The sequence below is a fragment of the Argiope bruennichi genome, chromosome 10, assembly GCF_947563725.1.
Source record: "Argiope bruennichi chromosome 10, qqArgBrue1.1, whole genome shotgun sequence".
Classification (NCBI taxonomy): Eukaryota; Metazoa; Arthropoda; class Arachnida; order Araneae; family Araneidae; genus Argiope; species Argiope bruennichi.
Window position 1 is genome coordinate 22,989,693 of NC_079160.1, and position 26,469 is coordinate 23,016,161.

Sequence of the window (26,469 nt, forward strand, 5' to 3'; positions counted from 1 at the left end):
AGATGCAACACAGAAGAAGAACAACCATGTCCGAATCGGGACTCGAAACTGGGACGTTCAAAGCACGGGGAAGACGTGCGATCCCTATGCCAGGACGCCGGATCGTGAAATCCTTCATTTTCAAAGTCACGGCATTAACACAAGTTTTATATTGTTTTAATTGTCTGATATTCCCATCATTTAAAAGGAAATTATGCGTCTGCGTCCTGGCATAGGGGCAGCGCGTCTTCCCCGTGATCTGGGCATCCCGGGTTCGAGTCCCAGTTCGGGTATACTCCATCCGTGAGATGTGTGAATGTGCCCTCCTGTGAAACGGGGTTGTGCAAGCGAATGAGTGATGCGTGAGTAGCAAATTCGTATTCTTGATCCTAGTTGGCGCTACTATAGAAACAAGAGACGCACCCCCTCAGACTTAAATCGCTGTCTTCGTAACAGCGGGCTTGTCCATGGCAAGTGCCGTAAGAAACAACAAATTATGTTTTGAAAGACTATTGCCTTCAGAATCATTAAAAAATTATTGCGTGGCAAATGAAATACATTAAAACTAATTTTAATGGAGAATCTTCCTTCACTATAAATTCATGACGTGTAAATGTTAAAAATTTCACGTTTGAGATCAATAAAATATGGGAAGTGAATGACGTAAAAATTGTAAAGCTTCCAGAACTCATTTAGATAACACCATTCCATAAACTGAGGGGTTCACAATCCATTATAAATTCACAATGTGTAATTGATAAAATTTTTACATTTGTAATTAATGAAATGCGAGAAGCGAATAACGCCATTACAATATTTAAAGCCACTAGAACTCATTTAAATAACGTCGTTCTATAAATTGAGAATTTCCCAATTCTGATTCAAATGTCAATTAGCCTTAACTAAATTTAATAATACTGCATAACCACGATTAAATTATGTAATATCTAGTCAATTATGTTCGATTATTAGAAGTCGTCATGTAATGTTTCCGGTCAACAACGCACGATTGCCGTCAGAAACATCAGATGATATTTTCCGTCAATAATGTGTTAACCCTTTAAAGGGCCCTTTTTTTCTAGTCATATTATGTAGAAATATTTTGAGGTTTAAAATTAAAATAAGAAAAGGGATTCATTTAGCTTATTAGATAAATTAAATTTGATTCATTAATTAATTTGGTTAATTAATAATTAAGTAACAAATCAAGACAATGACTTTCTAAAAAAATTTGTCAGAACTTATGCCAACCTAAATAATTCATACAAAGATTGATAATTTGGTGGGAAGCACACTTCCCACGGCCTTAGAAAGGGTTAATATAACTTACTGAAACATTTTAATACAACTTCAATAGCGGATTCGCAGAAAATATTTTTTATTGTAAGCAAAATTATATAATTTGAAAATTAGAATGCCTAAGCTGTCAATAATTTTATTGTTTTTTTTTTGTATAAGATTTATCTGATTTAAAATTAAAGAATAAAATATAGCAATGTGATTTCATTGTAAAATATTCTAATGCCAATCTTCATGCACTTTCTCACCTTCATTATATCATGGTTTTTCATATGAAATGGTATAAAAAAATGCAGTAGTACACTCATACTCTCACAACAAGATTTAACAAACTTGGAAATTTTCTATATAGACTGCATAGACTACTTTTCCCCTCATACTGTTTCCATTATGTGTAGTGAATCGATTTCGGTTAAGCAATTTTGACATAACACAGAACAATACATTAAGTCTACTTAAATATGCCATAATGTCATTTACAATATGTTAAAGATCTTTTTCATAATTAAGTGTGACTTCCTAAAGTACATTCTAGGCATGGAATTCGGAAATTTGATTGAAAACAAAGCCCTAATAAATTCTGCCAATTCAATTTGAAATCGATTTTCTGCCATCCCTTTTGTTTTTGCCTTTCGCTGCAAATCATTATTCTCCATTTTGCTTAAATATATTTGTTTATTCAACTTTTTTCTCAAGAAATAATGGTTCTGGATTGAATTGATGAATTCATCACAAAACAAAGGAAAAAATTATTTTCCTTCCTGTCACCTTATATTAAGAATTTTTTGCATACCTCTCTTTTCTAAACAATGATTTAAACAAGCCTTAAAAACATATTTCATTCAATGAAGGAAAACAATAAAATGGAAAAGAAAGGATAAGAAAAAAAATAATTCTGAATTGTTTTTTTGTTCTCAAGCTTTCATTACCATCTTTTTCTTTTTTTTTCATTATATGGCTGAAAGACTAATATAAAATTGTGTCAACTCTACATTTTCGTTCCGCTAATGTCTTTTATGTAATGTATAACAATAATTATTTCCGTTTTTTTTCTGTGAAATAATCATTAATTTCTTCCGGGAATAAATTAATTGAAATCGATCGCAATTAATTGCTTTTTTGCTGAAAAAGAAAGGATTTTTTTTTGGGTTAAGAAAAAAAAAAATTAAAAAAAAATTGCCAAGTGTTATGATCCAATTTCATTTATGAACTAGAAATTATTCTTTTATTTTTTAATAAAATACTGTTTCTAAAAATTTAAAATGATATTATAGTGTTTTTATGAAATATAATAATATGAATATAGAAATATAATCATAATTACTTTATATGATTGCCTTTCAATAGGACAATTCAATTCTTTTCTTGAAAAAAATGCATTTTTATGTCATTTCTTTCACAAATGGAAGAAAAGGAGTTCTTTTATGCTTTAATAATATTCACTGAAATTATTTAATCAAAATAAAATATTCATAGTCTTATATAATTACAGTTATTATAATAATAATTTTCAAATGAAAAAAACTAAACTTTTCCTTTTAAAAAAAAGATGTTACCCTGGTTTTAATATAATCAGGGTCGCGCAAAAAAAAAAAAAAAAAAATGCTTCAATAATGTACTGGATTTTTACTTTTTGCATTATTTGTGATTTTATTTTTATTTTTAATTACGTTATTAATTTTTAATTAATGAAGGGAAAGTATAGTAATTGTCAAAAAATTTGAGCTCCAGATTTTGACGAATTTCTACGTTTGAGGTCTCTTTGAGTTCGAGAAACATATTTTTGGAAAATGTCTGTCTGTCTGTTTGTGACAAAAATAACTGAAAAACGTTTTGAGCTTGATGTTTGAAATTTGGTATACGGTCTTTATCTCAAACGTACAGATTTCCATTAAATTTTGAGTAAAATCTGTTGACAGGACGTCCGTCTGAAGACTGTTCGAATATAAGTTAGCACTATAACTACAAAACTAAAAGAGCTAGATAGATAAGATTCGGTGAACAAAATTAGCATATGCAGTAAAGATAGTTGTCAAAGTTTGTGACAAAACCGAAAAAGTTTGACTATCTGTCGGTAGGTTTATACCTTCAGAAACATGTTACATCAATAATACAAAAACACAATGACTTACACCTACGAAATTAGGAATAGGATTTTGTGACTACAAAGACAGCTTTATGTAAAATATTTCATTCGACTGAGAAAAACGTGTTTAAAGCACATATTCTATTTTCATATACTATTAACCGTATGCCAGGCATGAATCACCAAATAACTATTGTAGATTATAGTAAAATACTTATACCCAATGTGCAGTTTTATTAGTTTTTATTTTAATATTTCTATTAAAATTATATGGTTTGAAATTAACGATAGAAGGTTGAATAAAATGTAGCTTATTATTTATTTGTTCCATCCAGATTTCCTTTGATCTGGATTTGAAATTACCATCATTATCTGGAAGCAGAACATATAGCTATATAATTAATTCTATTGGTTTCTTACGCAACTTTATTTACTCTCTTATTATCAGTAGTTCGGATGTGACTTGGAATGCAGCAGAATTAAATATAATAACTTTTCTGCAAGTATTTTAAATACAAATTGTATACTTTTTGTACCAGTTAATGGCTTTTTTAGGCCTTCTTTGGAGATGCTTAATTTTTAGAATATTTAGAATTCTACGCGACGAATATGGTAAAGTTGTGTCTCAATTTTTGGGTGATTATACCCTGAGAGACATTTCAGAAATTTTTAAATGTGTCTATTGCCATCCATGCAACCCAGGAGTATAGATGGTGGCCCAATACGATTACGATGTTCATCCGAAAATTTCTGTCTTCATTATGTTTTCTGAAAACTTTGGAATCACGAACCTCCATAAACCGGACAATGCTATCGTAGTTATTTAAGATGCATACCTTCCACAGGATTCAAGATTTCAAGCAATGACAGTAGAGAACATGTGGTAAAAGTTACGTATATAGCTTAGATCAAAATAGAATTAGAAATAAATATTAAGTTTACAGTCAAAAATCAAAATAAAAGATAAAATGAATCCGGCCTGAAGACTTTCTCAAGGGTCACCCTCAGGGAAGGATTCAAACCAGGGATTTTTTCTGTGAGGGGTCTGACTCTCGTCCAACAAACTGACCCCTCGTGACCCGAAAATCCCAGAAAATTGAGGTTTTGGGGACAAAATTAGTATCACAAGTTTAAAATAAGTAAAATCATTTCCAAAAAACAATCCATATAAAAACACAGCAAATCAAACCACAAAATACCACGAAAATGGAAGCAAAATCATTTAAACAAGAAAGCAAAATACTTACTAATTGAAAGTATAATTCCAAAAGATAATGTGAGGTAAAAACTTGTTAGTGCAATTTCATTTCGTTAAATTGAACTAAGTTCAAATTTTTCCACGTTTACTGCTATATATGCCTACCACGTTTCGTCATAATGCATCGTCATCAAAGTTGAAGCGCCATCTGTTGAGTCAAAACTCAAAACTAACAAACCGGCGGAAGTCAGAAATCAGACAGTTCTTCTCTTATCAATTTTATTTCTGGATTGATAGTTGCGTATATAGCTTAGAGTAACTCTTGTGGCATCTGAAAATTTGGCAATACTTAGGAGAATGGTCTTATTATATTACGTATAAAGATGTCCGATTTTCAAAACAAATAAATAAAAATAAATAAATGGTAAAAATTAAATGTGAAAATATTCTGCCTCAATTTTCCAGTCTGAATTCATTTTACAATGGCATTTATGATCCTAAAAATAATTTTTAATGTTTTTCAAGAATCAGTTGTCATAAAATTAGTTTTTTTTTTCAAATTTAATCTCCACCCCTTTTTGAACATTGGTCGTTATGATACCAGTTGGCATCATACAATAACACTTTTGGAATAGGACGTTTTTCAGCCCCTTTATTCCGACGTTTAAAAAATACTGAGATTTTAAGATGAACTCGTTTTATTCTATGATAATTTTTCAGAAACAAATGCAAAAATGTATTTGAAATTAGTACCAATTATTACCTTCTTACCAACATACCGTTAGTGGAACTCCAAATATTCTACTCAAATTAAAATAAAAAGAGAAACTATCTAAAAATAATATTTATTTAAATTTGGTCTTGTTTTAAATTTATTCCATATTTAATTAAACTTTCTCAGCATTCGAAAGCTCATTTAATATGTATTTTTAATACCAAAAATTTTCTAAGTTACATTTTTTCATTCAGTTTGATAGCTGTTCATTTAAATAGAAAAAATCAAATATTTCGACTTCTGTCCTGTTACCTTTATCTATCAAAATAACCGTGCGCAAAATTACAGACCTCCTTTGAAAACCCACTTGCTTTAAAATAATAAAATTGCTGTTATGTATTTTTTTATACGTTCGACTGGTTGCATTCTATTTGTTTTGGTTATTCGACTATAAAATATTTTTTTTGTATTTTAAGTATAGTTCGTTAGATTTTTATAGGTTTTCAAATAAATTTTTGTGCTTTGATATGGATTTTCTCTTTTCTGTTATTTATTTTTTCTTTAAGTTAACGATATTGCCACGTAGGTTCTTTAGTGTGGAATTCAATGACGCACAAAAGAAGTAAAGCTAAACCAATTTATTAACTCAACTTTGAACTGAGAACACAGTGACTGGCAGATCTTCTGCTTTTATACTAACAGGGAATGTTCCGCATATTTTTCTGGAGACAGTAAGAAAAGTGTCCAGAAACTTGTCTGGTAAACTAAAGACATGTCCAGAATCTTCTGGAACATGAAATAAAGGAAAACATAAAATCAAGGAATTAAATATTTACACAGACTGTGAATCGCATTGTCTCTAGAGAGATTCGAACTTACGAGCTCTTGATTAAGAGACCAGTGCTATGACCTTTCGGCCATAGAGAGTCGATTGCCTCTTTTCAATGCGGCAATATTGTTATTAAATATGTTATAGATTTGCTCTATTATAAAAAATTATTTACTCTTTTATTCTTTATTTTGCTACAACTTTTATTCAAAAATATCTATTGATTTGTATTTACCACCATTCTATAATTTTTCGCACTTAATTTTTCTAATTTCCTTTCCTTTTTTTTTCATGACATATTATAATTTTAGCTCAATAAGTTTTAAATCAATTTTTACGATGAATTTTTAATCTAAAGAGTTTAAAAATATACAGAAGAAATTCATACTGTTAGTATAAATTTGTATTAAAAAAAAGAAATACAAATACTATATTATCGCCTTCTAAGCTCAAACTGTCAAAACATTTATGTTTCTAATCTGGAAGAGTACCAAAGATTTTTAATTAAAGACGAAAAAGTACTTGAGAAACATATTTATCCTTTAAGCAGCTTTCCCACGCCCACGCTAGAACGTCAAAAATTAAATTCGGAATTGAAGGGGGCGGGAAGAGAACACTTCCTCATTTTAAAAGCGCTCGGAGTAATTCTTTTCTCTTTAATTATTTCCTTAATGTTTTATGACCCTTTAATTAATTATATTGATCAGTAAATTAAAAATGCAATGATGGATCGTGCTATGAGCTTTCAGAAAATCGTTCGCTGAATCGACGCTGAAAAATTATTTTGTGAGCAAAAAATGAATGAAGGGAAAAGGCAGTTATATTTCCCCAGTTTCTTTTTTCACTCAGCTTGGAAATTAATTTTTCAGATTTTAAATAAATGAAGGACTAGTGTTATTTCCTTAAATTCTGTCAGTTATTAAAAAGTTTTTGTCATAAATTATGAGGGATAGTTTTTCTCTGAATAAAGTAATATTATAGACATAAATTAAATTAATTGAAAACCCTTTTTAAAACACGCATTTTTTATTGTACTAAAAAGCAAACACTCTTTCATTTTAATCATTTTATATTTTTAAAAAATTTACATTATAAGAATTACATAAATTTACATTATAAGAATTATGACTCTAACTCATTTAAGAAATGAAATCCAGAAATCTTTCTAGAGAATTTCATAGGACATCATGGCTTATTGGGAAACTATATAAGCGGAGGTACTCACACGAAGAACACTTTTTGAAGTATTTATCGCATTGTGAGCAAATGATAAGCTGATAATGCTTTTAGTTATATCATTCTTTTAGTTCTTTGTATATTGTGCAGTAATTTAACTAGAGATTTTTGTCTGTTATTAATTACTACAAATGTTGTTCTTTTTGTACAACTTTAGTGAGTTTTTATTGACTAATTCAATTGTGTTTCGTATTTTTCATGTAATAAAGTGTCGTTTCTTCTTCTCCGGCTTGTTGTACTAAATTCACTTCAAAAACCAATTGGAAGATTTTCCGTGGCCTTCATATAGTTTCAAAAGTGGTTTAAATCTTCTATCTTCTAAGTGGTTAAAGTGGCTATAATCTTCTAAGTTAAACATTTCGTTAGCATTGCTTTTAATCGTTATATTTTTTAAGAATAAGCAGAAATATACAAAATGATTTAATAATGAAAAGAAAGTTAATCTTCAGTGAATTATGTCGTGATCAATATGGTATTTTAAAAACATTTTTTTTTCTCATGAGCAACTTTCGCAAATAATGAAAATCTATTAGAGACACAGAAAAGTATTATTGAAATATTCTATTTGCTGTTCTTTATTCTTTCGAATTTAATTATATACTACATGCATAATTTTTGGGAAAACGTAAGCTCAAATTATTTTTATATCAGCTCTTTTTTGAATTAATTTATTTTCATCTAATCAAGTACTATTTCTTACTTTTCTTAGAGAATGCTTCATTCTTTTTATATATAATAAAAAGAAGCGACAATTTTGTAATATATTTCCTGTCTTGTTTCGATTAAATGAAACAAATGGATATATTTTTTGGATATATTTCCAAAAAACACTATTAACTTAGCCTTGTAAAATTCTGGAATTCATAGATGTGTTTTGGGATATAAAAATTTTAGAAAAACAAAAACCAAAGACTAAAGTTAATGGATAGGAGACTAAAATATTACCTTCTAAAGGTACATAGGTTACTTTCTAGAAGAATTTATTTCTAGAGAACAAACCTTTCTTCGATGTTCTGCAAATATTAATCAGTAATATCAATCACTAAACGAATAAATACGAGAAGAGTTTTTTTTTTTTTCGTTTTAAATAGTAATCTTACCGCTGATCAATCGAGGCTCATTTATTACTTTGAAATGAACTTATAAGTCATATCAATGACGCTCCGAGCCGCCCGAAGGCACACGGATAAAGAATACTGAATGACCAGACCGCCGCTACAGCAACAATGGCGGGAACTGTGTTTGAGTCCTAAGGGCTATCACTGGTCACCGTAAAATCTTTTCCGAAGGATGTACGTCCCTTCATCGATGGGAGGAGCCAGATCCCCAACCTTTTATGTACCCACCAGGGTGGCGAGATCCAACCACCATACCGGAAGCATCTCATCCTCATTTCGAGGTGCCCCTCCCCGGGTGTTGAAACGAATATATAAAAACTAAGACAGTTTTTATATGTTTTTTCTAGTTGAGCTTTAATTTTAGTATTACACCTTCGGCTTGAAAAACAGAATATAAATACAGTTAATAATTTATAAAATCAAATAATTTTGACTTTTTTAACATTGAATAATCCGAGAAATAGACCTACAGGCACAATCTTATGTCCACCCTCATAGTTGTAAATGATTTATTATGCTTCTTTTTAGTTCTTTTCCGTGAAAAATTTCGATTGATATTGTGATATCATGAAATATTTCATATACGGTCGACTTAAAAATAATGCCCAAACTCCAAAGCTAACTTTTATAGGTGATGTTTTGCTAACAGTAGTAATTTTAACATTAAATAAAATCCTGAATTTAAAATGCATACTATTTCTTTTAACCATCGAAGACAGTTTACTTTTGGATGGTTTTTAGATTTTCCAAGTGCCTGACGATAATTCAGACACTAATCTTAAGCGTCATTTTAAAAATGTATGTAAAATCTGAAATATATTAAAATAAAGATATAAAATTTAAAGCATCCGAAATTTAGTATACATTTATGAAATTTAATAATTTTACCAAAAGATAATAGGATAAATTCAGTTATTATTCTCGAAATGAAATTAAAGATTTATTCATTTAGCATTCGATATATTTTCATACATAAAATACATTCAATCAATGGTATGTAAAATGAACTTTATTATTTTCCATACATATTGTTGCCTATGTCAATTTTTTTTTTTTAACATTTGTTTAGCCAAAAATCATTATTTTTGGCTAAACAAATGTTATGAACTGTCATCCATTTAATGAACGTGTTTTCTTCTGACTAATATATAAATAAAAAATAACTATTAGTTAATAAGTTTAAAAAATGATTTATTTCGAAACAATTAGACTTTTATGATTCTCCACGAGTAATTGTTGCTAGAACCGACATATTTAAAAATTTTGTTCCGCTTTAATTTTTTAAGCAAATGACAGAATTTATAGAAATAAATTTTATCATAATAGTATCATTAAAAAAATCAATAAAAACTGTCTGTGTTTGATAACCAGTTATTTGAATATAGCTACCCCCGTATTTAGAATATTGTTTGTTTGTTTCTTATGGCACTTGCCACTGACAAGCCCGCTGTTACGAAGACAGCGATTTAAGCCTGAGGGGGAACGTCTCTTATTTTTTATAGCAGCGCCAACTAGGGCCAAGAGTACGAGTTTGCCACTCACGCATCACTCATTCGCTTGCACAACCCCTTTTTACAGGAGGGCACATTCACACATCTCACAGATAGAACAACAGAAGAACAACCATGCCCAAACCGGGACTCGAACCCGGGACGCCCAGATCACGGGGAAGACGCGCTACCCCTATGCCAGGACGCCGGAATTTAGAATATTAAATTCGTTATGTCATCCAACTTGAATCAACTACATTTTACCACAACAAAAATAATATTATCTTAAATTATGCATTTACAATAAACACATATGATTCTGATTTATAAGAAATACATGTAAAATGATGCAAGTAATCGTGCATAAAATTGTCGAAATCAGGACAGTTATTATTTTGGTGTTTCTCTCAAAGATTTATTTTGAAATATTTCTCGAAATTAGAGGATGTTAGGAGACTGATGGCATATCAAGAGGGGCCGTGAGCTTTTATTTTATAGGAAAATTGGCGTCATCAAAACAGATGTTGTAGTTGGGAGACTGGTCCATCATTTTACCAATTATTTTAAATATATCAGAGAAAAAACAGGTGAAATCGGTTCGACTGTTTACGTTGGAAGCTCTCTCAAAGATTTATTTTCTGATATTTCTCGAAAATGGATCATGGTAAAACGATAATAGTGGATATTGGTGACGGATTTATGGGTCATAAACTTTTACGTGAAATAAAAGTCAATGATATTGGTACAGTGCTTGAAGCTGTAGAGTATGTCAAAATTTTCATACGTCAAGAAAGTAGAGTGAAATAGTGATTTTGCAATCTTTCAGGAAACTGGTCTCTGAACTTTAGAGGGGAGGGGGAAGCAGGATAACATTGGTGGAATATCTAAAATTTTCATATGAAATAAAAATTGTATAAATCGAATCAACGATTCAGGCTAGAAATTTTGTAATGATTTTTCCCTTATAGAGAATGTATAATAAAAGAGTGTTTTCTGAAAATTGGGGAATGATGGAAAACAAATGAGCATTGGTAATAAACTCAAGGTCTTGAGCTTTCATATGAAGCAAAAAATTGGCAAAATCGGATTGATGATTAGGAGTGGGGGGCGAGAACTGCTATTTTACTTTCCTCTATTATTTTAAGTATATATCATAGCTAAATAATGCGATATAAGACTGCTTAATGCGTACTCTTAGAATTTAACTTACATAATGATGGATGACTCTATCCGGTGACATTGTCAGTTTCTGCATATAATCATTTCAGTGTATAGATCCTTAATGTATGAAGGCACATTAACTTATGGTTATGGACTCTAACGCATTCAATCTAATGAGAGCTGGATTTACCTTATTTGAATCGATGTAGAGAAGTGATGTTTATTGATTGAAGGAGATTGATTAACATGTTTGAAATTTATTCAGAGCTAATAAACTAATCACTTGCACCTGATTGCAAACTGTTGACCGTCTACATCATGAAAGTTAGCAAATGTTTATAACTGACTGAAAGGTATTTGATAGATTTAGGTTCCTATTCAGAACTGAAAGTTATAATAGTTGAATTTACACATTATGCTGACTTATTTAATGTAAATGATAATGATTGTTTTGAAGAATTTGTTCTCATATCCAATTACCAATGCTCCAATTGTTTACCATGCTGTTTACCAATGCTCATTTGTTTTCCATCAATCCCCAATTTCCCCAAAACTCTCTTTCATTATACATTCTCTACAAAGGGGGGAATCACTACAAAGCGTTCAGTAGATGTTCCGTGAAAAATGTATGTATGTTATGTCATTATGTATGTGAGTTTGAAAGAAATTTCATGGGTTTCCAATATTCGAATTCTTTTCAACTGAATGTTAATTTCATAAAGAATGCATTGCATTCGTAAAAAGAAAGCAACCACAGGTGCTTGACGAATCTCCATACATTAGAATTTAATCCGAATTAATTTTTTTTTCTTTTATACCTTTTTTATGAAAGAATGAATCACAAAATGCCAATGAAATGAGATGGCGAAATCTTTAATTTAAAATTATATATCAATACCAAATTTTGGGCCAAACCGCCAAGAGATTAATGTAATCTTTTCCTTAAAACATTTACCTGATTTTCATTACTTTATAAAATTTAAGAACTGGATTTATAAAGATTATTTTGTATTGGTTGAAAATATGTCATATATTTTTAATTACAATATTTATTAAATTACTTTCAATATCAAAAGAATATTTTATGTGCAGAGTTTTTCTTTGTCACTCTGTCATTGAAATTATTAAAGGTAATTGTTTGTAGATATTAGAGCAGTTTTACTCAATATTGTGGCTGTTTCGATTTCGGCATTTACTATATCCCGGATAGCATTGTGAAGATTCTGTTACTTTTAGATTTGTTACGAATTAATGACGCAGTTAGATCCACCATAAAGAAGACAGTTTTACAGATAGTTTTAATAGATGCTAAATGAGTGCCGAATGAAGAACAGAAAGCCTTAGGGAGTTTCTTGGCAATGAATTGAAGGCAAAGAATTTGCCAATTTTAGAGACAAAATAGAAGATTCTAGAATCTACAGGAATTTTGGCTGTAGGTCTATTAGAACGCGAGTGATGTAAATCTTTCTAAAGCCTTCTTGGAATTTCGGAAGGAAATGTGGACCCTGTAATAAAAAATTGCTCGAAATGAGATAATTAGAGGAGCGACTGATTTTTTAACTGGCAACAACAAAATTTGAGATATTATACAGAATTCTGTTGTAAAAAAATCATGGTTCCATATTATTGCTCAACTTGTAATAATATCGCAATAATATTGCAATTGAATAAATCTATGGCCCTATTGTGTTTTTGTTTAACTTTTTGTTCATTATGTAACTTTATTGTATAACTATTATTTCATTGTAACTTTTAATGCATATCTATTATTATTGTATTGTTAGGAAATGTTTCCTATTGTTGCTATGTTTAACTATTTCCAGAAAAATGTGTTTTTTATGTTGAGGTGGTTTAGCAGCTGTTGCTTCACTTGAGACATTTGACACGTTCTCCTAGAGAGCTTTGAAATTTATGTCGGTTTCTGATTTTCGGTGTAAGTGTCACTTATTTCCTTTGCTAGGTGGTTTTCTTTATGGCATCGTCATCTAGTACCCCTGTTTGGCTTTTGACTTGTCGTAATTTGTCTATCTTATCTTATCTTTTGATGTGAATAAATGAGTTTCTGCAATATATGATTTTTTTCATTTCTTTGCAATTTCATTATTGATAATTCATTTTGGAAATCTCAGTTTCGTATTCCTACTAATCAAACTGTATTGCGACTCTAGGTTTTATAGAAAATAGTGATCCCTTTGATGAGTACAACCAATTTTCAAAAACCTTTTAAACACCCTGCTTATTAGGCTTGCTAGAAGTGTCCCTACCACTGGGGGGGATACTTCAAAAATGTGAAGCTTCTGGTTTGGTGGTTGTTTCTCACCCTCCTGCTTCATATAAAAAAGATTGAGATTGGCTACCTCTCATCGATGGCGCGATGTACTTCCCACCGGAATGATTGCTCCGTGGCCGGTGATGGCCCTTAGGACTCAACCACGGTTCCCGTCAGTGTTGTTGTCGAGGTTGTCCTTTCATTTAGCTTCATCTTTTGCCTTCGGTTGAAACGGAGTAGTGGATTTGTGTTTGTGATACCGAGATGTATGGTGAAATTAAATATGTGAGGGCTTTGCTTTCTTTCTGCTTTAGCTTTTTAATGTTTTTGTCATTCCACTTGATTATATCTCATTTGCACTGTGTGTTGGTGTTCCATAATTTTTCCTTCAATTTTACTGCTAATGTGGGACATTTGATGCAAAACGGAACCAGATAAACTCTATATGAAAATGCGATAGGACATATTTGTGTTTTTGTTTATATGAGAATTGATTCAAAAATAATTCTTAAAATTCAAATGCTTACAAACACTTTCCTTCTTTTTTTATCTGTGCCAGTGGGATATATTTTATATTACACTTATATAGTGACCTGCAGACCCATAGTTTCCGCTTCAACTAACTTGACTATTATCGTGGTTTAAGACCAGTCACATCTCGGCTGGGTAACTCGGTTGCTCCTGCCATAAACAAAGGAGAACTTGACCAGGTGTGTTGTAGTTCTGGGAATGAAAAACGGGAATCGTTCTATGGGTTCTTTTTTATGGACGGTTTGAATGCAGCGTCTGACGTCATTGCGTGTTTCCATGGCAACAGCAGGTTCCGTAGAGCAATCGATAGAGCATATAGCACACTTATTCGCTTCTAACCCCCCCTTCCATTGCAAGCCCCCCTCCGGTGAGATTTTACTACTTACGCTATGAGTAAAATTTTAGTACATATTGAAAGGGGGCTCAGAGAAAAAGTTTTTGCTTTTTTCCGAAAAAAAATAAGTTTTAGGATAAGGGTGCTTGTGCGCATATTTCGGCTGAAATTGTTAAATAAGGTATGTTTATGCAAAAATAAACACTAGCTTGATGAGAAAAGGTTTTTTTTACCTTTCTCGAATCAGTTGGCTGTTAAATTTTATTTCAAAATGAACATTTTGTTTTTGCTTTCCTGGATAATCAATGCTTTTTGTTCTTCATTATGAATAAATTTTCTAATTAAGTTTAATAAAAAATGATTCCTTTCTTTTTTTATATTATGGGATCCTTTTATTAATATTCCTTTTTATCGGCAAATTGCATGCCTTTTAAAAACATTTTGATGTACTAAAAACAATATTTAGGACAAAAATTGAAATCATAATTTTTTTTTCTCTAATAGTTAAACGCAATTTTATTGTTTGCGTTGATCCGATATTAATGTAAATATTATATCAGAAAACAAAAATTTCCATTTTTTTGCTAAATCAAATACATTTAATTGATTTAGCAAAACTGAATCAATCAACAACCTTTGAAATATCTGTTCCAAAGTGGCAAAAAAGTGTTGCTGCATTATCAGAATTGTTATTGCTTCATTAAATGATCCGATTTTTTCTATGACTGTTATTCATTCTTGTCATTCTGAAATTTAACCTGTTCCATACGAGCTGTACAGATATTGTACCAATTGTTTTTCTTTTGAATACCGGCACTTATAGACGTAGTATTCCTAAATCATTAGATTTTATACCCTACACTGAATTTATATATCTGTGATATATAACGAACTTTACTCTTCAGTTCAGTACTAGAATAATTTGCATTTCAATTTAGTTAGCCTATTTAGCCGAGAACTCATGTTAAAGAGAAAACTGTCATCCACTGTTCATTTAAACGGTCCTGAGAGCATATGTAATACTTGAAGTAGAAGTCTGACTTAGCTTCAATATATGGATGAGTGTTTTTTTTCTCTCTTGGAGACTTTTAGGGGAAACTGGTCCATATTTGCGTTTCGTTTCAAGATAAATAAAAAAAATATGCAGCATCTTATCTCTTTGCAGTGAAACTTTATTGCTAAAGTGTATTTTATCTAAAAATAATTTTTTTAATAAAGTTGTTTAAAGACGACATCCTGACGATAAGCCTATAAAACTCTTTCCTTCATCTCATGTTCCTTAGATTTGCCCTTTTTTAATCCAATAGAATATTAGCGTATAATCCAATCCTATCATCCCAAATATAATGGAAATGAAAAAGAGTGGGTGAAGTGGAAGAGAAGAACAAACCGCCCATCATGCTGTCAGAATGAATAATTTATTTTTTTCAGTTAACTTAAAAAGCATATCAGTTTCCCCGCCACTCATTCAAAATTCCTATTTTAACTCTTTTTCCTACTTCCATAATCCGGCAAAGAAATAAATTCCTTTTCGATTAAGTGAAGTTGAAGAAGTCAAGAAAGGTGATGATCATTTTCCTCTCAGTTACATACATATATCTGGGTCAATACTGCTTTGTTCAGTGGTGGCGGTGCGATCAATGGTGCTGTACACAAGAAGAAGTCCCATATATATGGTAGATCCTATATTCTTAAGATTCCATTTAATTTTTAAACCGGAAATATAATTATATATGTGTAATATATGCTTACATCTATGTGTAATATATGCTTGCATCTATGTGTAATATATGCTTACATCTATGTGTAATATATGCTTACAACTATGTGTAATATATGCTTACATCTATGTGTAATATATGCTTACATCTATGTGTAATATATGCTTACATCTATGTGTAATATATGTTTACATTACATATACGCTTATGTGCTTACATTAGGATATGCAACTGCGCTGCGTCTACTATTTACACAGGAAGTGGTAAACTGATGAATGGTAATATTTTTAAGAATCTCTTCTGTGTCTTTTCAGTTTCATTTAAGTTCTATTTAGAAATAACACGAAGGCTTTTTTGGGAACGGACGGTGAAAAGGGTCAGATGACGACATTAAAGATTTTATTTCTTCTCGAAATTCCTACGCCGTACCAAGAGAAGCATGTTTGGCCCCAGATGATAGATTTATGGAAAAACAAACCCGGTTACAAGGCAGTTAATGTGGAAAACCGGTTTGTGAACATAGAATTCTCTAATCACGAAACTAAGACCTTACTGTCAGGCATCGCGATCCTGTCTAACTCGATTGGATCGACACAGTAGCAATAAATCGTTTGCCCTCACAAAATTCTCGGCACAAAGTACATCCTGAACACTTTACTTTTCATTCTGTTTCATTATGGTAAAGGTCATGATATCTTAATAACTGAGTGAGTCCCCTAGAGTGGAGTGGACCGTGGTGGCCTGGTGGTAAGTCTCGACTTATGAGCCGTAGGGTTTCAGGTTCGAGACCCCATTACACCGAAGAACCGCCGTGTAAGGGGGTCTGTTGCACGATAAATCCGTCCTCCCGTTGGTGTGGTGGGGAGAGGGAGGGTGCCAGCTCAGGTATGGTATGGTATAATTAAGGTTTTCTGGCACAAGGTCCAATTTAGGATAAGCTGCGCCACCCACAAGGATATTTAAATAGTTCCATCATAAAAGTGTAAAATGTGTAAATAAAATAAGGATACATTGTAAAACGTCAAAAGTTTAGAATGTCTATGATTTATAATTGTATGGCACAAGAATAAAAATAAAACTCAAATTTTAAATGCTATGAAAGAAACCAATGGCTTTTGAAAAGTCAAAAAGTTTTAAGGGAGGTTTCTCACCCACTAGGTCCTGTAAATTTAAAATAGGCGAATGAAAGCGAGTTAAACGATCAGAAGTAAAATTAGGACATTGAGTAAGAATATGTGTAATAGAATTGATCACTCCACAGTTCGTACAATGAGGGGCTCGTTCAGTAAACAACAGATGTCTATGCGTATACCTTGTGTGTCCGATTCGTAGACGAATTAATTTTACATCTGCGCAGCGGTTTGGTAAAACTGACCACATATTTATTTTTGGTTGAATAGCATGTAGTTTATTATCAACCTGTGTGTCCCAAACTTCTTGCCACTTTTTATCGATGCATCGCTTGATATAACTTGATACATCACAAAAGCTCAGATGTCGTCCTCGTCATCTGACTGTGGTTCAAAATGACGAGGTCCGTCCCAAAATTGCCCTAGTATTGTTTTAAACGGGACGTTAATATAACTAAACTAAAAAAAAACCCTAGAGTGGAATATCATTGAAATAAAGGTCAAGATAATTATGATGGTCATTTGAGGCCACAGAACTTAAGTCAAGATGACATTAAGTTTTTGCTTTTTCGGGAATACAATTACAAACAAGGCCCATCGAAATTCTCAACGATATGCTGTGATCATCCTTGCATGGATGAATTGAATGAGGAATTAGTAGTTTGTGGTTATTGATGAATATGATAAAATACAGAAGGATTCGCATTTTGCCAACTAACCACTTCTGTCTAGTTTTTTTTCCGTGGTGCAGACAGACACATTAAGATAATATACGGATTGCATACGGTGTCTCCATATCATTTTGACTTACACTTTATCTCCGAGTTCTTTCTATCTCAATTCTTCCTGCAGAAAGTGTTTTGAAATCCTTGCTAGAATCGGATTACTCCTGTTATATTATAGCGCAGTCGTCAGTCTGGCATTCACTCATGATTTTTTATACTACTTGCAGTTGAAACAATCTGGCAGAAATGAAGCGACTTTGCCCACTGCACTTATATCCAGCACTTTCACTTAAAAGTGAATTCAGATATCGTGTTATGTCGTGTGAATGTTTTTTGGAATGAGAGTTAGATTTGTAGTAATCCAATTAGCAGTGGTAATTTGTTGTAGTAAATAACTGAAACCACTATAAATAACCTGGTGATATGTTTTACTCCATGCGTTAATATAAAAATCGACTTCATGAGCTTTTAGTTTTTTTAACTCTATGGGCATTAATGGGCATTTTTTTTATGAACATGATACTATTTTTGGATGGAATGTTGATGATGTTTGAAAGAAATTTATGTACAATAACAACTACAAGTTTAATAAAAATGTCAACTGATTTAAATATTGAATTAAATATCTCCCAAACGGGTATTTTAAAGAAAATTGGAGACAGATTCTATTTCCAATAGAATTAATTTGTATATTTTACTTTTCCTTAAAAATGTGAACCAATGTATATATATATATCTGTTAATTTAATTTAAATCTTAATGAATTGCCTAATTTTTATATTAAATCAGTCCAGATTAATTTCATTCTAAAATGTTCTCTAATTTTCTGATCCAGTTCCTACTTTCATTTAATTATTTCGAACTCTCTCTTAACAAAATTGATGATAACGTGGTTCCAATGCTGGAAGAGTAGTGGTAGAAATCCTTAACATTTGCGTATCTTTTTAAAAGATGTCTAAGATTGCATTGCCTATACTGACAAATGTCAAAAAAATCCCGATTAAAATCTCGTTGTAAAATCCCTGAAATAACAAATATTTCTCTCTCTTTCACTCTTTCACTCTGGCGTAGTCCCTCGGGGGGGGCACCTCGAAATGAGGATGAGATGCTTCCGGCATGGTGGTTGGATCTCGCCACCCTGGAGGGTACACTAATAGGTGGGGGATCTGGCTTCTCCCATCGATGACGGGACGTACTTCCTTCGGGGAGGGTTGTACCGTGGCCGGTGACGGCCCTTAGGACTCAACCACAGTTCCCGCCAATGTTGCTGTTCCGGCGGTTCGGTCATTGCGTTTTTATGGTTTAAATCCGTGTGCCTTCGTGGCGGGTCGGAGAGTTAGATGGCTGATTTACTGCAATCGTCGTAGAAGGTCGTATGTAAACGAAAGACGTAATTGCAACATCATATAAACAAGGATATGTAAAGACTGTATTTACAAAAATTATGTATTGAGAAAATAGGGATGGATGAATCCTACAGATATCTTATATTTATTGAAAAAATAGTAATTTAAAAAACATTAAAAAACTATGATTTACGAATTTTTATACCAATGTTATTGAATACAAAAACGAAAAAAGAAATATTCCATTTTTTTTCCATGTATATAGCTTTTCTAGATATATCCCCATAAAGGATGTGGGAAAAGATTTCCAAGACAGGGCTGAGTACTGCACATTTTAAGCCATTGGGCTTCCAAAATGCATTTTAAGCCCCCTGGGAAATGGAAGAGGATAAGATATATTGCAAAAAGGAGTGGGATGTGACTGTGAAAGCTTCCCCCTTTATAAGAAGTGCGGAAAAGAATTTAGAATAAGCTGATGCTTTCACCCAAAGAAGATACATATCGTAGGAGAAGTTTAAGAAATGAACGTCAACTCAACTAAGGAACGTCAACTCAACTGTGCCTTCGGGCGGGTCGGAGAGTTAGATGGTTGACTTCACTCTGGCGTAGCTTATATATATACTCGATTATATAGAGGGGTGGTAGTAGACATCAAGAGGATAAAGAATCATAAAATTCCTTACATTTTCAAGCTTTTATTTTTCTTCAAGTTTTAATATTTTTGCAAATATGGGTATTTGCAAATATTTTTTGTTTCCTTACGACCCCTTGGATCATCAAATGCGCATGTTACCAGCGTGAAATTTTTTTTTAAGAATGTGCTTTCAAGTAAAAAAAATCATAGTTGAAACACCATTTGTTACTTTTTTATTAATTTTTTAGAGTTTCCAACAGTTCTCCGACTCTCCATATTTTTGCGATTTTCCCCTACTAAACGTCGTTTGGAACCCCATGTTGTATGGTGATTCTTTATCCTCTTGATGCCTACTATCACCCCTCTGAATTTGTCGGTTGAATTCGGTAATTAATACCCTGTATATATATATATATATATATATATATATATATATATATATATATATATATATATATATATATATATATATATATATATATATATTCCCTAGATTATATATGAAATATATAAGATTTACTCTTCATCACTCATTACTTACAGAAAAAAAAAAACCAGAGTGTTCACGATGCAACTGTTTAATGTCTGTTTTGCAAATACTGTTAAGAGAATTAAAATGTTAACTCCTTAAGTTTATATATATATATTTTTCAAAATTTCAAAATAGTGTTTTTAACTTAGCGCCGTACAAAACACTTTATAATACAACATGCCCTCTCCCGTTTCACACATGTACAAATAAATAACTAAATAAATAAAAAAATTAATTAAAAAAACATGAATAAAACAACCACCCAAATAAATTTAAATGCTTGACTGTTGCTCTGATAAGAATAAACGATGTGGTTATTGAATACTTATCTCAATGAACACACACACACACACACACACACACACACACACACACACACACACACACACACACAATTATCGACTTTAATTTTACAAATATAAATTATTACCATTTAGTTTACATTATTTAGGCTCATGAAATGCATTTCATCAATACGGAATGCCATTATATCAAGGCTGTACAATTTTCTAATGGATGATTGGCCTATATCTCCAATAATTTTCGAGACTAATCGATAAGATCCGTATTTCGCTGTTAGGAGTATTATGAATGGTCTCACCATGGAGCGTATACTCAATTTTCTGAGCATAGACCCTATTACTATATCTGCAAATGCATAGGTTCACAATTTAAAATGGCTTTCATAATTCTACACGTTCAATTTTGAACGTTTTTCCTTGAAAAAGAAGTTGAAAAAGTATCGAATGGAAAAACAGTAAATGAATTCCGATAAAAAAAAAAGAAACTATGGAAGTAGATGTTTTTAACTTCCAAAAAAAAACTATCTTATAAAAATGATCTTTACGTATCTTATGAAATTACCTTTTTTTTCAATCGCATGCTTTTATCAATAATGAAATCCGTAGTAGGATTTTCACTTTTGCCATTATTTCGCATATTTACACTTTCTAATTGTTAGTAAACACTTTCGATTGCATTCATGTTTCTTAATAATGTGGTGAAAGCTTATAAGCCAGTTAACAGCTGTGCTACACTGGCAATCGATTTTGTCTTGTGGTCTTGTTACTCGGCTGCGAATCACAAGGTCCCAGGTTTTATCCTCGCTCAATTCAAATCGCTACAATAATCTGAAATAACAAGAAGAAAATTTTTTGGAAAAAAATGCGTTTTATATTAATTATTTAGCAGCCTAAAAAGTCAATAATCTGGTCGTTGATGGCGGCTAATCATTAATATTTGTTCATTGTTTTTATACAGCAAACATAATTTAATTATAAAAAAAATAATAAATGAAAATGCATGTAGTTTACTTGACACATATCTGCATTTAATTAAAATTCGATTCATTTGAATTATTTAATTCGACTTCAAAAAATTCTTGCAAAACATGACAACATTAGTGCATAATTGTTTCACTTTTTCATACTTTTTAAGGTGACATAGTACTCGAAAAATTATCAAAGGATCGAATTTTTTTTATTGGCTCATATGATAAATTGAGTCTTTCTAAATATGCCTGCAAAATGTTAGAGCTGAAGCTTTATTTTTCACTAGCCGCCTTTGGCGACCAGCCGGTTCACCAATCTTAATGTTCGTTAAAATTTTAATAATTAAATATTTTATGCAATTTCTACTTTAATAGCTTCTTCATCAAAATATTTTAAAACTTCAAATTTTGATTATCATATAATTCATTCATAATATTATAAAGGCCTTCAGTCATAACGTAATATGTATCTCTCTCATTTTCTGTTAGCACCCGTAGAATTTATGCTTTAAATTAAAGTGGAAAGAATTTATCTTCAATTAATATAATAATATTTTTTACTGAAACAAAGCATTTTTTTATAATCTGATTACTGAAAATAGAGTCACTCAGCGTTTAAACTTTATGGGCACTAAAGAATATCTTTTTTAATTTATGTAATATCTCAAGAGTTGGTCAACAAAATTTTCTTAGATTCATTATGAGCAGATCGATTCATTAACAATGTTTAAATTTAAATGCATCAAACACTAAGAAAATAAAAATTAATAAAATCGTTTAAAATAAACGATTGAAAACAGGTTTTAAAAAAACTACTTAAAAAACGATGTACTTAAAACTATAAGCATATACAAAAAATATATAACTAACATAAATACAATTTACTTACAAAAGCATGCAACTAACCCAAAAATAATTTAAATCATCCATTGATAACGTTGTCATGGCAACAATCAGAACAGAATGCGCATGCGTGAATTTTCTTCGCCGGTTACGTAACGCAAATACGTGATTTTTTCTACGCCAGTTGGGGTAAAGCTAGAAATTTTGATTAGAAATCTGATTAGAAATTTTTAATTTCCTTTATTCTGTTTTATTTTAATTCAAAAGTACTTCAGAATGAATCTGAAAGATTGATTCATTAACAATGTTTAATTTTAAATGCATCAAACATTAAGAAAATAAACAGAACCGATTGAAATAATCCGCCGAAATATTTTAACCCTAGCCTCATTACTGTTGGGAGAAAAAAAAACTGAAGCCTTTGTCGTTTGGCGCTGAGGATAATGGAAGATTTTTTTGGCGGAAAAGTTGGCGGTGGGGAATATGGAAGATTTTTTTGGCGGGAAAGTTAGTTTTTAATTAATAATTAAAATTCTAATTAAAAATTCGAAAAAAGAAACCCCAGGTGCACATTCCCAACCTCCAAGGTATACATGTACCAAATTTGGTAGTTGTATGTCAAACGGTCTGGCCTGCAGAGCGCCAACACACACACACACATTGAGCTTTATTATAAGTATAGATTAAGTTATTGAAGAATTTTTGGTGCATGACAGGAGAGTAAACAATGTTGCCGCACCCACTTTTGAGGTTCAAACACTTGTAAAAGAAGCTCATTTGGCAAAAATATTGCTGATTTACCAAAGACTTTCATCAAATGAGCTATTAGAGAGATTCGGTGCATGACACATAACTCCAATGAGACTCTCCACAGCGTCATTTGGAGTAAATGCTCAAAAGTTACAACAGCATCGATCAAACAGAATAGCAGATATAGCAAGCAGAACAGCATAAATATACATTTGATCAATTTTGATATGGGTATTAATTTTTTAAAGGTATTATGTTAAAGATTTGTGAAATTTTGATCTTTCGTTAATTTTTCTTCAATATACAAATAAAATATTTTGTTTCAATAATTTTTTGCATTTTTTAACTTTAAACAATTTAGAATAACTTGAATCACATTTTGTAAAAGTTACAGGAAAATTGAATAGATTTTATATTATGATTTAGATGAATCAAAACTTAAAATGCATTTTTCTCCATGTTATGTTTTTGCTTATATGCTGCAATTCGAAAGCCTAAGGTTTTCTTAAAACTGGACGTAGAGGTGGGAATTTACTTTTGAATGTTCAGAAATATATGTTTTATAAAACTTAGTTGGAATTAGCTTTAAGGTGTACAGTAATTTTTTTAAAAAGGTCCAACGTCAGAATTTCTGCATTTTTCAGATTTTTTTGTGTTTTTTACAATAAAAAAATTATAAAAAATTAAATACTTTTTAAAATTAATACTAAAAATTGGCAGGAGGAAATCCATACTAAGTTTTATGTAATATATTAATAGCTCCCTGGAAAAAAATTTGGAGAAAAATCTTTATATTTAAAAAAAGCCTTAGTGTATTAAAAAAATCCCAACTTAAAAAAAAAAAATTAAAATTATTCCAAAAAAGTTTTAGTGAAAAGTTATAGAGTACTATTTGACATAAAATAAAAGTAAAATATAATTTTAAACATTAAAATTTAAAAGGAAAATTTTTGCGGTACCGTGTCGCCTTAACGCAAGAAAGTTGTTAACTTTCATCTTTATTCTATATGAAAAAGTATAAATGATAATGATAGCACTTAGTAAAATTGCTACTTCAGAAGAAAAATAACACATCATTTTTTTTAGTTAAGTGCTTCTAGCCGTAAATAAAATATTAACATTCTAATAACTAAAGTAGTTCTTTGCGTCAAATGTATGAAAAAAGAAAAAAATATATATCATAGTTACTTTCAAACTTTTTTTAAAATTTTCACTTAAAAAAATATTTTTATTACTTATCTGTCAAAATATAACTCTACAATTGAATGTTGCTTTAGTAGGTTATGTAAAAATGTTTCTTTTTCTAAAACAAAAGCTAAAGAGCAAGTATTATGGCTGTTTGTTATTATGAATAATTTATTCACAAGATTTATTCAGTGAATTCATTTATAAAAAGCAAGTAAGAAATTCATGTTGTACATTAATGCTGAAATTTTATTCACATATAAAAATAACTGATTATTTTGATAAATTAAAAATAAGAAGATAGATGCCATTGCAATAAAAGGTTTTTGAATAGATAATTTTGGTGATTCAAATCGGTGGTTTAAAAATAATTTTTATTTGTTGAAAGGATTAAAGGTTAGACATTACGTTGAAAAATCGATTTTTTTTTTGCGAAATTTTGAATGTTTTTTATTCAATATTTTTAATTTTTGCACATATTTATTTATAAAAACCACTAGAAATTTGTTTGTAAGTCAATTTTTTGAGGGAAGTTACATTGATTTTTATGTTTTCTTTTCCATAAGCTTTAATACTGTTTTGCATCTTTAGATGCTATTTTCTCACATATAGAATATGATAGAATTTTAATACGAAAAACCTCATAAATTAAAATATAATGCATATTTTTTGTTCAAATTAGGTATGATAATTTCTCAGCATGTTCTGCAATTCCTGAATTAAGGAATAAGTTATAAGTATAATTACTTATAAGTTCCTTATAAGTAATTATTATGGAATTCCTGAATAAGGAATAATATCTTAGAAATATTTTATGGCTGTTTTAGTGCTACAGAAGGAGAAAAAGGTGAAAATTTCGTGTTATTTATCAGCCGAAATCCAAAATTTAAATTATGGTTAGAAATACAACTTATCCTTTAGTTCAGGAACTAAATAATATATTTCTTAAGCTATTTGCATAATTTTAAATAAATAATATAATATACAGTAGACTCCCGATTATCCGCGGAGCGGATTATCCGCGCCTGCCGCACTAAGTTTTTTTTTTTTTTTTTTGCTTCCAAGCAAAGTGAAAATGCTTCCAAAGCAAGAAGCAAACACAAATGACTGATTTCTTCAAAAAGGTACAGTTTTACAGTTATGCTTTTGTAATTACATAATACATTACAGTATTAAAACAGTACATATGTATTCATTTTTCTGTGCATCCTTGACGCCTCTCGTAAGTACAAAGCACTTTTCTGTTTTCATTAACAAAATGCATTTTAGGTGAGTTTTGAGTGATATACTAAAATATTAAGCGTTAGTTAAACATTTCCTGCTGTTTATTTTACGTTTTATTGTACATAAAACGATTTTTCAAAGTTGGAATGACTTTTTTCTCTTTTGCTATACCCGTTTTTAGCTTTTTTCGGATTATCCGCGATTTTTGTTATCCGCGGCGGCCGCGCCACCCAATTCCGCGGATAATCGGGAGTGTACTGTACCTCTAAACTAGAAGGTTTTTGTTTTATATCACTATTTAACAGCAACAAAAAAAAGCAATTTTTAGAATTTTTTTTTTAAAATTGCCACTCATCTGGTATATTTTGGTTTTATAGATGTTTTTTAACAATCTTTTTTATGGAAATATTCAAAAATATAACTATTTTCGAAAGTTTATCAAAAAAATTCATCAGAAATGTCACATACTTTAAAGCTTATGTCCGAGATCTTTTAAGACCATCCATGGTGTAAACCCTTTTTTTCCTTATTAGAAATTATAGCAGACATATGTACAACTAGAGGGAGAGAGACATATAACTATCCACAAGATGATTAAAGAAAAGATAGATTTGTTATGCTGGAGGAACGTAATACATTTTAGTAGAATGGAATTCCTGCCAGTTCGAATCTCTGTAACACACAATAAATCTACCATCCCTAAGAAATATATTTTACAGTAAACATTTATTATCATTATGCTAAATGATACTAATTAGCAAATATCATGTGTATTTTAATTAATAAAAAATGTCGAAAGAAAAATAATTTCAAATATTTTTTTTTTTTGGTTTTATTGTTACAATTTGCAAAATACAACAGCCG